This window comes from Balaenoptera acutorostrata, chromosome 19 (assembly GCF_949987535.1).
Source record: "Balaenoptera acutorostrata chromosome 19, mBalAcu1.1, whole genome shotgun sequence".
In the NCBI taxonomy this organism is placed as follows: Eukaryota; Metazoa; Chordata; class Mammalia; order Artiodactyla; family Balaenopteridae; genus Balaenoptera; species Balaenoptera acutorostrata.
Window position 1 is genome coordinate 14,707,120 of NC_080082.1, and position 12,677 is coordinate 14,719,796.

Sequence of the window (12,677 nt, forward strand, 5' to 3'; positions counted from 1 at the left end):
ACACTGTGTTCACCTTGATTTTTTTTTAAAAAAGCTCTAGATTCAGGTAATTTATAAACAGTTTTTACCTATGTGAATGTTCAGGAAGACATGAAAGTCTGTGAAAACTTTTTCAATAGGCAGGTCTGTGTTGTGCGTTGCAGGATTTGTGGTACTCCTGGCTCCCATCCAACACCCCCAAATCTTGTGACAAAAATGGCCCCGTAAAATTCCAAAATGAGGCCTGGGGGAGGGGGACAGCACCAAAAGCCACTGGATTGACCACCCTTAAGTTCCCTCCCAACCGTGACAGAGCTGGCCTTTCTTCTTTCAGCTGCACTGGAAGGTTGCCAGCCCTCACTGTCTTCCAGCCTCGTAGCACTCCCATTCTCCTCTCAACTCCAGCCCCACTTGCTGAACATGCTGTTCTCTAAACCTAGAATGCCCTTCCCATTCTCACCCTCTGTCTTGACTGTTACTTGAAGTCTCAGCTCGTGTCCCATTTACCGTGGGAAGCTAGTCTTCCCTGACCACCCAGAGTAAGGCAGGTCCCCAGTCACATGCCAACATCACCCTGTACTTTTCAGTACATGGCACATGTGTAATTATTCAATGGTGACAGTTTATTTAAATCTCTTGTTTTCTCTGATCCCTCCAGGGAGCAGGAGCTATATCTATCTTGTTCAACACCTTTGTCCTCAGCTAGAGCACAAGGCCTGGCGCAAAGGAGGTGTGCAGTAAACGTTGGTTGCTGACATGATCCAAAGGCTTCAGCCCCAACTCCTGGGCAGAAGCTTTCTTTATTTCTGTGCCACTAGAGGTAGGATACATCTTATGCCTGGGATCATGACACTGACCAGGAGCTCTTCTCTGCTTTGCCCTGACTCTGATCATCACTGTTGCCCAAAATGAGCACTTTATATGGCTCATCTCCTTCAGATAGGAAAGTGGTCTCATGATTGGGCACAGTGATAGCTGGGGATTACATTGCTCTTGGCAAGGACTGCTGTTTCCACTTCTTCCTAGACTCACAAAGCAGACCTGTAGCTAGGAATGAGGACTCGTCTAAAGAAGTAAGGAATTAGATCACAGTGTCACAGAAATGATGGCCCCAAGTGTTGGATCATAAACCAGTTGCCGAATTTTACACACAAAAAAATAAGTCCTCCTAAATAATCATGAATCTTCTACTACTAAGAGCGCTAGGACAGGTGCATGCCAAGTTTCTAAGGCTCTAGAGAAGGCCTGCAGAGGCAGAGACCACTCCTCGTCTGCCAACCTCTGTTCTTCCCTTCTTATATGTAACAGAATCTCTAGCAAGGCAAAGACAGTCCAGAAAAAAATAACACACTTCCCAGCCCCCTTTATAGCAAAGTGTGGACATGTGAGTAACTTCTGGCAAATGGGCTGTAAGAAAAAGCAGTGCTTTGCTCTTAAAGACTAGGGGCATGCTCTCCCTTGCCCCTCAGCCAGGGAATGCTGGCAGGGGTGTGAGCATCTTGGATTATGAATGAGGATGTGGCCCCTGGAGATGACAGAGCAGCCAGAAGGAAGAGTCATGGAGCTGCTGTGTCAGCCCTAGCAGCCCAAATCCTAGCTAATACCCCTAGAAATAAGGACTGGTGAAAAGAATCACACAATAGTTCAGTGTTCTGCAAGTCCATCTCTATGCTGGGACTATAGCCACTTTTATTCACACTCAGATCTAAGGCTTATTTTCCTGGACCCTCTGTCCTCGAAATCCCAGGGCTTCCCCAGAGCCCTTCCTCCCTGCCTGCTAGGGGAAACTGACGGTCTTCTCACATTAAAAAATCTCTTTTGCTGTTTCCGGTTTTAAGATGACAGAGTAAAGATGGTTCTGCCTGTGTCTCTTGAAAATTGTGGGAAAGAAATAAGAGCCTGGTTGGGGTTCATTCCAAGAGTTCAAGGATGTTTCAATATTATAAAATCTTCCTTTATTTACTGATATTGTGAATTAAATTAGCAGATCATTCAACTTACTATGTGGAGAAATATAGTCACATGCCCGGTTTTATGTCAGGTCCCCTGGCTTTACATCAGGTGCCCCAGCTTTATGTCACGTGCCCTGGTTGGTTTTTTTTGTTTTTTGTTTTTTTTTTTAATAAAACTATTGTTATTTGTGGTTTACAAGAATATGTAGATGAAAAAAATAGTCAAAAGAATCTACATACAAGCTAATAGAATTAGTAAATTATTTTAGCTAGGTAGGTCCCTGGATAGATCAATAAACAAAAATTGTATTTCCATGTACTTACAACAAAAGAATTTGCAAATGAATTTTAAAATGAATTCCATTATAAGAGCATGAAAAAATATTAAATACCTAAGCATATAAGTATATCCTCCTTATCTGTGGAGGATATGTTTTAAGACCCCCCAGTGGATGCCTGAAATCAAGGATAGTACTGGACACTATGTATAAAGTTTTTCCTATACATACATACCTATGATAAAGTTTAGCTTATAAATTAGTCACAGTAAGAGATTAACAACAATAACTAATAGTAAAATAGAACAATTATAACAATATACTGTAATAAAAGTTATGTGAATGTGCCCTCTCTCTCTAAATATTTTATTATACAAATTTAATGCCTTTTCCATCTTTTAACTAAGCACTTATCACACACTGTGGCCGTATCTTTTGCAGCTTGAGGTTCAGCAAAACTAGCACAAATTTCTTTTTCTTTCTTCACAATTTCATGACAGAACATTTGTTCTTACTAGATCTTAGCAACCTCAGCATAGGATTTTTTTTTTCCTTTACTAAGTCAAGAGCTTTCACCTTTTCAGTTAAAGGAAGAACTTTATGGCTTCTCTTTGGCATATCCGAATTGCCAGCATCTCTACTCTTGCACTTTGGGGCCATTGATAAGTAAAATAAGGCTTCCTTGAACACAAGCACTGTGATGCTGTGGTAACCAGGCAGGACCTACGGGGCCTTCCCGGGAAAGACCCCTCCCCCCAAGTCCTCTGCTTTGGCTCCTCTGTGAAGTACCTAATAACAGTATCCCGAGTTGTTTTACAGATGCTAAAACCACCACTAAGTGGAAGAAGTTAACTACTTGATGACCATGATGAGTACGTAGCCCCCAGACCAACGGGAGCCTCAGTATTGATAATGTTAACCCCTGTGACACCGCCCTCTTACCTCATATCAACCAATCAGAGAATTGTGTCCGAGCTGATCACCTACCCAGGGACTCCCCTTGCTCAACTCGCCTTTTAAAATGCCTCCCGGAAACCCACTGAGGAGTTCAGGTGTTTTTGAACATTAGCTGTCCTGGACTCCTTGTCTGATGCATTACAATAAACAGTGCACTTTCCTTCACCATAACCCGGTGTCAAGTAGATTGGTTTTACTGTCCGTGGGCAAGTGGACCCAAGTGTGGTTCAGTAACACAGTGACAGTCGATTTGATAACCACGACGGCTGCTAGGTGAATAACGGGTGGGACAGAGCAGGAGGGCGCGAGATTTCACCACGCTACTCAGAAAAGCTCACAATTTAAAATTTATGAATTATTTCTGGAATTTTCCGTTTAATATTTCAGACTGCGGTTTGGTGCTCTGGTTTTGCATAAATCTCGTCTGTAGTACCTAAAATGGCTCAGCATCCTGAAAATTGACCATAGTGAACCTTAGGGTTTAACTTGCTAGCCACTTGATCTCAAATCCCTAGATTGACTTTGAGTGTCTCCTAATGGTCTATAGTCATGTGTCAGTTTTATATTGAAGCAAACATCAAACCTCACTTAGTTATGGTATTTGGAGCTTGCTTACTCATAGCATTAAAAATAATTTCAGAGAACTTAACTGAAAAAAATAAGACACTACCAAATAAAAATAAATCATGACTAGCTTGTTACCAGGGAAATAAAAATACGGTCTATAAAACTGAGGCTGCCTCCAGGGGACACCTGTACATCGCCTGGCTCTGGTGGCCCATGGGGCCTATGCTTTCAGCCCCACAGCACTGTTTGTATTTGCATGTTTTAAAATCTTCTGCCTGAGGGTCTGGCTTCCAATCAGCCTGAATCTAGGTGCTGACTGAGATTCCCCTGCTTTGGAACACCGACTGGTCTTAGCAAACCCTCATCTACTAGGAGCCATTAAAAATAAGATAGGCTGCTTGGACAATCACTGAGGTTTGAGAGACAACAAGAGTGAGGCAGGATTGAACGGTCAGGCTCATCTCCTGCAGGAGGCCACTCCTTTAAGTCTGGCTGCTTTATCTAATGCATAGAAACCAACAGAGAGTCAAGCAAAACGAAGAAACAAAAGAATATGTTCCAAACAAAAGAACAAGGTAAAACCTCAGAACTAAACCTTAATGAAACAGAGATAAGTACTTATTAGACTGAAATAGAGCTGTTCAAAACACAAATAAAAAATTATTGAAACACAAGCACTTGTGTGGTTCTGGATTAGATACTAATTTGGACAACCAGCTATAAAAAACATAATTGGAACATTTGGAAATTTTATATCATGTTTCAGGTATTAGGTGAGAAAAAATTTATTGATCTGTAGAGACCAAGATAGTCAACTGAAAAAAGCATATTATTGTACAATGTGTATGATCTGTATAGTTAAAAATATAATATTACAGAGGTTTATAAGGGCAGTGAAAATGCTGTCTGTGATACTGTCATGGTGGATACATGTCATTATACATTTGTCCAAACCCATAGAATGTACAACACCCAGAACAGACTCTAATGTAAAGTATGGATTTTGGTTGATAATGATGTGTCAAGGTAGATTCATTAGTTGTAACAAATGTGCAAGATCTCTGTTTCTTCTCAATTTTTCTGTGAACCTAAAACTGCTCAAAAAAATCCTTTAAAAATATAGATACATAGACTTCCCTGGTGGTGCAGTGGTTAAGAATCCGCCTGCCAATGCAGGGGACACAGGTTCGATATCTGGTCCAGGAAGATCCCACATGCCGTGGAGGAACTAAGCCCGTGTGCCACAACTACTGAGCCTGCACTCTAGAGCCCGCGAGCACTCTAGAGCCCGCGAGCCACAACTACTGAGCCCCTGTGCTGCAACTATTGAAGCCCGTGCACCTAGAGCTCGTGCTCCACAACAAGAGAAGCCACTGCAATAAGAAGCCTGCGCACCACAACAAAGAGTATCCCCGGCTCACCGCAACTAGAGAAAGCCCGTGCACAGCAATGAAGACCCAATGCAGCCAAGAATAAATAAATAAAATAAATAAATTTATTTTTAAAAAAAAGAAAAGAAAAGAAACTGGACCAGAAGAACTGTTCCCATGCACAATGGATGGCGTCTGTGAAAAGAAACACCTGTTTATTTGGATGTTATTTCTTTATCAAGGTGCTTATTCACTGATCCTTCTTCTAGGAAGCATGCTAAAGGTGCTGCCAACATATTACATCAGCACAGGAGCTGAGAAGCCAGTTGAACGTTTCTCTGACCAAAAATATCACATTTTCAAGGCAACCATCTCACCTGTGTGTGGGAGGACGTGGGACTCTGCTTCCCCGGGATACCTATGTATTTTAGTTTGCTCGGGCTGATTTTACAAATACCACAGGCTGGGTGGCTTCGACAAAGAAGTTTTTCTCTCAAGTCTGGAAGCTGGAAGTCTGAGATCAAGGTGTCAGAAGGGTTGGGGAATTCCCTGGCAATCCAGTGGTTAGGACTCTTCGCTTCCACTGCAGGGGGCACGAATTTGATCCCTGATCAGGAACTAAGATCCCACATGCCACGTGGCATGGCCAAAAAAAAAAAGGTGTCAGCAGGGTTGATTTCTTCTGAGGTCCCTCTCCTTGGCTTGAAGATGGCAACCTTCTCCCTGTATCCTCACATGGTCTTCCCTCTGTATGTGCCTGTGTCCTAATTTCTGCTTCTTAATTGAGTTAGGACCCATCCCAATGACCTCATTTTAACTAAATTACATCTTTTAAAGCCCTATCTCCAAATACAGTCACATTCTGAGGTACTGGGGGTTAAGATTTCCACATGTGAATTTTAGGAGATCTAATTCGTCTCATAAGACTGGATACTCATGCTTCCTCATCTCTCTACCATATTCTGAGCAGATGGGGTATTTTGCAGCCAAGACATCAATCACAGCAGTCCCATTTCTCAGAAGCCACATAAATGACTTAAAAAGCTGATGATGGGGCTTCCCTGGTGGCGCAGTGGTTGAGAATCTGCCTGCCAATGCAGGGGACACGGGTTTGAGCCCTGGTCTGGGAAGATCCCACATGCCGCGGAGCAGCTGGGCCCGTGAGCCACAACTGCTGAGCCTGCGCGTCTGGAGCCTGTGCTCCGCAACAGGAGAGGCCGTGATGAGAGGCCCGCGCACTGCGATGAAGAGTGGCCCCCGCTCGCTGCAACTAGAGAAAGCCCTCGCACAGAAACGAAGACCCAGCACAGCCATAAATAAATAAATAAATAAATTAAAAAAAAAAAAAAAAAGCTGATGATTTTCTGCTGAAAGCCAGAAGACCTAAGGAGAGAAAGATTTTGACTACAAAATAAAGATCTCAGTTTTCTAAGCTCTTATGTGACATGAATATGAATTGAGAAAATACCCCAAACTAGAATCATAATAACAGGAATAATAGTGACCCTCACAGGGGACCAGAGGATGTCCTGACTGTGACCATGGCATCCAGTGGTCAGATAACAGGATGTGATGACATTCTGAGTGAGACCTCAGGGCTAGGGGTCAGAGGACAGGATGTGAGGATGTCCTGGGTGTGACCAAGGTGTATAAATGTCCCCTCCCTCCTGTCACAGCCCAGGTCTGAGTGTCCCCTCCCTCCCGTCACAGCCCAGGGTCTGAGTGTCCCCTCCCTCCCATCACAGCCCAGGGTCTGTGTGTCCCCTCCTCCCGTCACAGCCCAGGGTCTGAGTGTCCCCTCCTCCTGTCACAGCCCAGGGTCTGGATGTCCCCTTCCTCCTGTCACAGCCCATTGCCTTTCGACAATGTTGAAGGTGACCTAAAGGTCCAGAAATCCCCTCACCCTCTGTGTCTGGGAAATGGCTTCCTGAAAAGACCCTTCCCCACAAAGACTCTGCTGAGACTCAGGAGCCCCCCTTTCCTGATCAGGCCACACAGACCCAGTCCCTCCCCGGGCTCATCAGCCAGGAGCTGACCCGCTCCTTCCCAGGATCTGTCAGAACAAGGGCTGGTGACCCACGCGTCCCCCTCCTCCCCGGCCCGAACTGCAGCCGTCGGGTCAGAAGCCCCACTCAGAGCACCTCCTGAGTCGGGGCCCTTGATCCACGTGCCGTCAGGCCACCTTTCGTGCCAACCCCTCACCTGGGCCTTTATACTTGTGTTTATTTACTCCTCTCCACGGAGAAACCGCCTTTGCCCCAACTCTCCAGATGCTTCCAGACCTTGTCTCTTTTCCTCCAGATTTTCAGTCTCAGAGTTACCTGTCACCACTCACAGTCCCTGCAGAGCCCAGAGATTTCTCTTTGAAGGAAAGGTTCTGGAGAAATCGGAGGGTTAAATAGAGTGCAGCCATTTCCCGCCTGGTGCTGATGCCCAAGAGAGTGAAGAGAATGAGTGTTTTGTTAACGCAAGTTCTTGTGCCCACTCACGGTGAGGTCAAACAAACTGAAACGTTGGAGTTTGGAGCAGAGAAAGGTTTATTGCAAGGCCATGCAAGGAGATGATGTCGCTCATGTCCCCAAAAGCCTCAAGCTCCCGGGAGGGTTTGGCAAAGCATTTTTAAAGGCCAGGGGGTGGGGTGGGGTGGGGTCGGGTTGCATGGTGTGTGGTCAGCTTGTGCACAGTTCTCTGATTGGCTGATGGTGAGGCAGCAGGGCGTGTCACAGGGCTAACATTTTCAGTCCTTAGGCTCCAGGAGGCCTGGGGCTACGTGCTCATGGTCATCAAGTAGTTCTTCCACCTGGTGGGGGGGGCGGGGGGGCGGGGCGGGTTTCACATCTGTAAAACAACTCAGGAAATGTGCATCAAATACTATTATCTAAGGACTTCAGAGAGGAGCTAAAGCAGAGGATACGGCGGAAGGCCTGTCCCGGGAAGGCCTCATAGCGTCCTGCTCCGTTACATTTTCTCGCTAGAATTTTAAAATCCTCCAAGTAATAGATCATTTGGGAGCATGCTGTGTCTTCCTGTTCGTTCTAAGAGCATGTCCCTCTTGAATTTTAAGGGGGGAAATTCTTTATCTCTTAACTATGCGGAGTGGGAGATCCATTTATAAAATATTATCAAGGCCACTGCAAAGGTTTCCAAAAAACCAGGACACAGCGCCCGGTGCTCAGACACTGGCTGAGAGGTTCCCGCCTGGAGCCTCAGGCCCGTGGGATGGCGGGGCAGTCATGACCCTCCTCCCACACGTGGGGCTCTTCACGCGGGCCCAGATTGGCCAATGGCAGGCAGCTGGCTACATTTGCGAACGAGAGAAAACTGCTCAGCAGCCTGGGACCACCCCTGGGCGTGGCCTAAGGAGCCTGGTCCAACCCAACAGCTCCTCTGCGGAGCGACGCGCTGCGCCAGAAGCTCCTCTGGTCCGGCGTGTGGCAGGAAACTGTGAGTTGAAAGGAGAGGTGTTTGGGGGGGTGGGGGAGCTTTCCGCTGAAAATAACTTCTGCTTCCACCCCTGCCGCCGACTTGGTGTTTGGTCTCCAACAAGCCCCTTCCCCCCTTGGCCTGGGTTTTCTTACCTGTGGAGAAATGCGTTAGATGCCGGCTTATTGAGTTTTCCTCTGAGTTTGAGGTGCTCCTGCGACAACCCCCCCCCAGCCCCACGGCCCCTCCTTCCCACTCAGGCACCTATTGGTTTGGGGTTCTCAGTTGATGCAATTTTAATAGGTTTCCATCATTTCCTGAGGGAAAAATGGGAGGGAGGGTGGTTTGTTGTAGAGACGGATCTCACTGCACCTGGGAAGGCGGGACACTCATTTACCCTTTAGCTCCGCTGATAACCCTCCACTTTCATCAGCAGGTGAGTGAATGTGGCTTCTTCCCAATCATGGTACAAAATGTATAATTTCTCCTAATGAAATTTGATTTTAATGAGAGACTAGATCATAGGCGAGAGTAATTATTTAGATGGTATGCACGTGCTAGGTTAATTTTAAATCAGCTTTTAGATCAGTCTATCTTAGTTATCCAATTAAGTGTTTTCGACTAGCGATTTCAATAGTTGTATTAGCACAATGCCTGGCAATGTAATTGCTTTTTAGATCCTGATCATTGTGACATCAAAGTCAGTGCCTGGGCTCTTTCTCTGGGCTGGTTTAAGTGTGTGTGTGAGTAGAGTGTGTGAGTGTGCACACACACGCTGGGGGGAGGCTCTTTCTCCTGATTTTTTTTCCCTACATTAGGACTTGTTTATTTTATATTTAGTAGTTTGTATCTGCTAATCCCCAACTCCTAATTTATCCTTCCCCTCCCTTTCCCCTTTGGCAACTGTAAGTTTGTTCTCTATGTTTGTCAGTCTGTTTCTTTTTTGTAAGTAAGTTCCTTGTGCCATATTTTAAATTCCACATATAAGTGATATCATATGGTATTTGTCTTTCTGACTTACTTCACTTAGTATGATAATCTTTAGGTCCATCCGTGTTGCTGCAAATGGCATTATTTCATTCTTTTTTATGACTGATATTCCATAGTAGGTATATACCACATCTTTATCCATTCCTCTGTTGATGGACATTTAGGTTGCTTGCATGACTTGGCTATTGTAACTAGTGCTGCTATGAACTTTGGGGTACATGTATTTTTTCAAATTAGAGTTTTCTCCGGATCTATGGGGTTGGCGGAGCCCCAAGGACGTGCAGAGAGGAGGGGTTCATTACCGGGCTCCTCTGACTCTCTGGCCCAAATTGCCTCGCCTCGTAGAGGGGACATAGGTCTGCCTTCAGCACGTGATGGGGCACTTCTAGCCTGGCTGGGTGGCCCACTGGCCGGACAGCCTAACAGGCTCTCTGCAGTCTGACTGCCCTTTGTTTCTCTAGAGGCAGAACTCTAGACCCAGAAATACCTGGCTTGACTCTTGGGCTTGCAGTTTTCAAGCTGCAGGCCTGCGTGGGTTTTGGCATCTGGAAAGTGGTGCTGGTGGTCGTGAATACGGAGCATGTAAAAGCCATGGTATTTTGGTGCGCAGGCTGTTCTCATCCCTGTGCCCTTTCTCGTGAGAGTTCTCCACAAACTTCCTTCTCCCCTTTCCGTCTGAGCCTCTTTCTCCTGTCCCTGTTAGCACAAGTTCGTGTGTTTGATGCACAGTGAGGCCAAACAAACCGAAACGGAGTTTGGAGCAGAGAAGGGTGTATTGCAGGGAGACGTGGCTCATGCCCCCCAAAACCCCGAGGTCCACGAAGAGTTTCAGCAAAGCATTTTTAAAAGCCAGGTGAGGGAGGGGTGGATCAAATGGTATGTGATCAGTTTGTGCACAGTTCTCTGGCTGATGGCGAGGTAGCAGGGTGGTGTCACAGGGGTTAACATTATCAAGCCTTAGGCTCCCGGAGGCCTGGGGCTATGTGCTCATGGTCATCAAGTAGTTCTTCCACCTGGTGGTGGTGGTGGTGGGCGGGGCCGGGGGTTCAGATCTGCAAAACAACTCAGGAAATGTGCATCAAATACTGTCATCTAAGGACTTCAGAGAGGAGCTAAAGCAGAGGATATGGGGGAAGGCCTGTCTCAGGAAGGCCCCATAGGGTCCTACATCCCCACACCCCTCCCTCAGCAGAAGGTTCTCACTTATCCGTCTGTTGAACAACCACTGATAGCCTCTATGCCAAAAGCTATGTTAGGCCCTGGAATCAACAGGAAGTTCCAGCTTTTGAACTCCTCCAGCTTTTGCAGGATTGAGGGGCAGGCGTGGCATAAATCAGGGTTAGGTGACATAAAACCTGGGAAATTGATATAAACAAAGTCTGTGATTGTGCCGTAAAGCAGGGCCAGGTGCTGTAAAGCAGGGTCAAGTACCGTAAGGCACGGTCAGGTGCCGTAAAGCAGCGCCAGGTGATGTAAACCAGGGTCGGATGACGCAAAACTCGGGAAATTGATGTAAACAAAGCCTGGGCGGGGGGGGGGGTGCCGTAAAGCAGGGTCACCGGCCATAAACGTTGGTAATTGACGTAAAAGAAGCTTCGGGGAAGTGCCGTAAATCACAGGTGAGGTAATGCCTGGCACCTGACCAAACTGGGCTCTTGCGGCAAACCCGGGCACGTGACGTATGAACTGCGATATATGAATACCCCAATTATAAGCCAAATCCAAAATTTTACGTAATGTTTAGTGCATAGTTTATGGGGATTAAATACATCATTTATGTCAGACGTTACATTCCAACTTGAGGGGTCAGATTTCTTGAATGGATACCTGCACAGGCCTTTTGTCCAAGTCCAGAGACCCGTATTCATTAGAAAGAAGTTAAGTGGCAGAGAAGAAAGGACACTGGGAATTAGGATATTTGTGTGCTGATCTTGGCACTGCCCCTGGGAAATTGGCATCAATCTTGTGTCTCTGTTTCTTAAACTGTTAAACAAGGCAATTGGACTACATCTGTATTACTGAGGGTGCTCTAAAAACCGTCTTTGTAACAGCTTTTCTGGGGTCAGGAAAGTTGTTAAAAAAAAACAAAGACCTGCATACTCCATGGGGTATTCAAACTATAATATTAGAATTCCCTGGACGTCCAGTGGTTAGGACTCTGCTCTCACTGCCAAGGGCCCGGGTTCAGTCTCTGGTCAGGGAACTAAAATCCCACAAGCCGCGAGTGGCGGCAAAAAACCAAACCAACGCCCCCGCCCCCCAAAAGTATAATATTAAAGTTTATATAGATAATATCTAAAAGATATATCATAATATATTATGTACATGACATAAGAATTTTAACATGATAAATATTAAAGTTTATCTATAGTATTATATATTGTGATATGCATTCTATTAATATTGTAAAATGTATAAAACTGTGCATTTTAGCAACCACGAGGCTCTGAGAAGTCCGTGGGGTCAGAAAAACAACAACGAGCCACAGATAGTGTTGACTACAAACCGTCTCTTCTGAGAAAGCTGTTAGCATCATATGGGCCACCTGGAGGATACTGGATTTGATGAGTGTAATATCCTCTCTACCTCCAACATGCTATGGATATCTTTAGAAAGATCTGGCTTTGGTGAAATGCAGCAATGGCTTATCTTTCAGGAGGCTGAGGTGCTTTGTCTTTTTGTCTCAAGGAGACCTGGAATGTTCAGAGTACACCGTGACTATAGGGAGGCTGGTGAGCCTCCTTTTGTTTTCTTCATAGACAACAGCGGCACCGTCGACAGCATCTTCTTTGGCTGTTAGGAAGGCTGCATTTATTCAGCTGTAATCTGCCCTTTCCAATTTTATCTTGATTCTTTGATTTGACGAGGGTGTTGTAATGGGAAGTTTTGTGTTAAATTAGAGAACACATTTAAGTCTTCTGAGGGAGTAGTGGCTCCCTTTCTCCACTTCTCAGCTCCTGGTCCCTGCGGAGAGGATCCGTGGACCCTCCAGCTGGGCAGTGCTGTCCCCACAATGACGTCCCTTCTGAAGTTGGGGGTTTGCTCCGTGTGTTGCGCTTGGGGCAGGTCAGCTCTGGGAGGTGGCTCCTCCCGCACCCTCACAGGAGTGGGCGTTTCACATCCAATCACGGCCCAGGAGTGTTCCGGCAAGCACCTGAGGC

At 45.9% G+C, this 12,677-nt stretch overlaps 1 pseudogene; it reads left to right on the forward strand.

Annotated features, from left to right (window-relative positions):
* The first annotated feature begins 8,741 nt into the window (after positions 1 to 8,741).
* The window catches only part of LOC114235985 (protein enabled homolog), a 32,984-nt pseudogene continuing 29,048 nt past the window's right edge, over positions 8,742 to 12,677 (forward strand).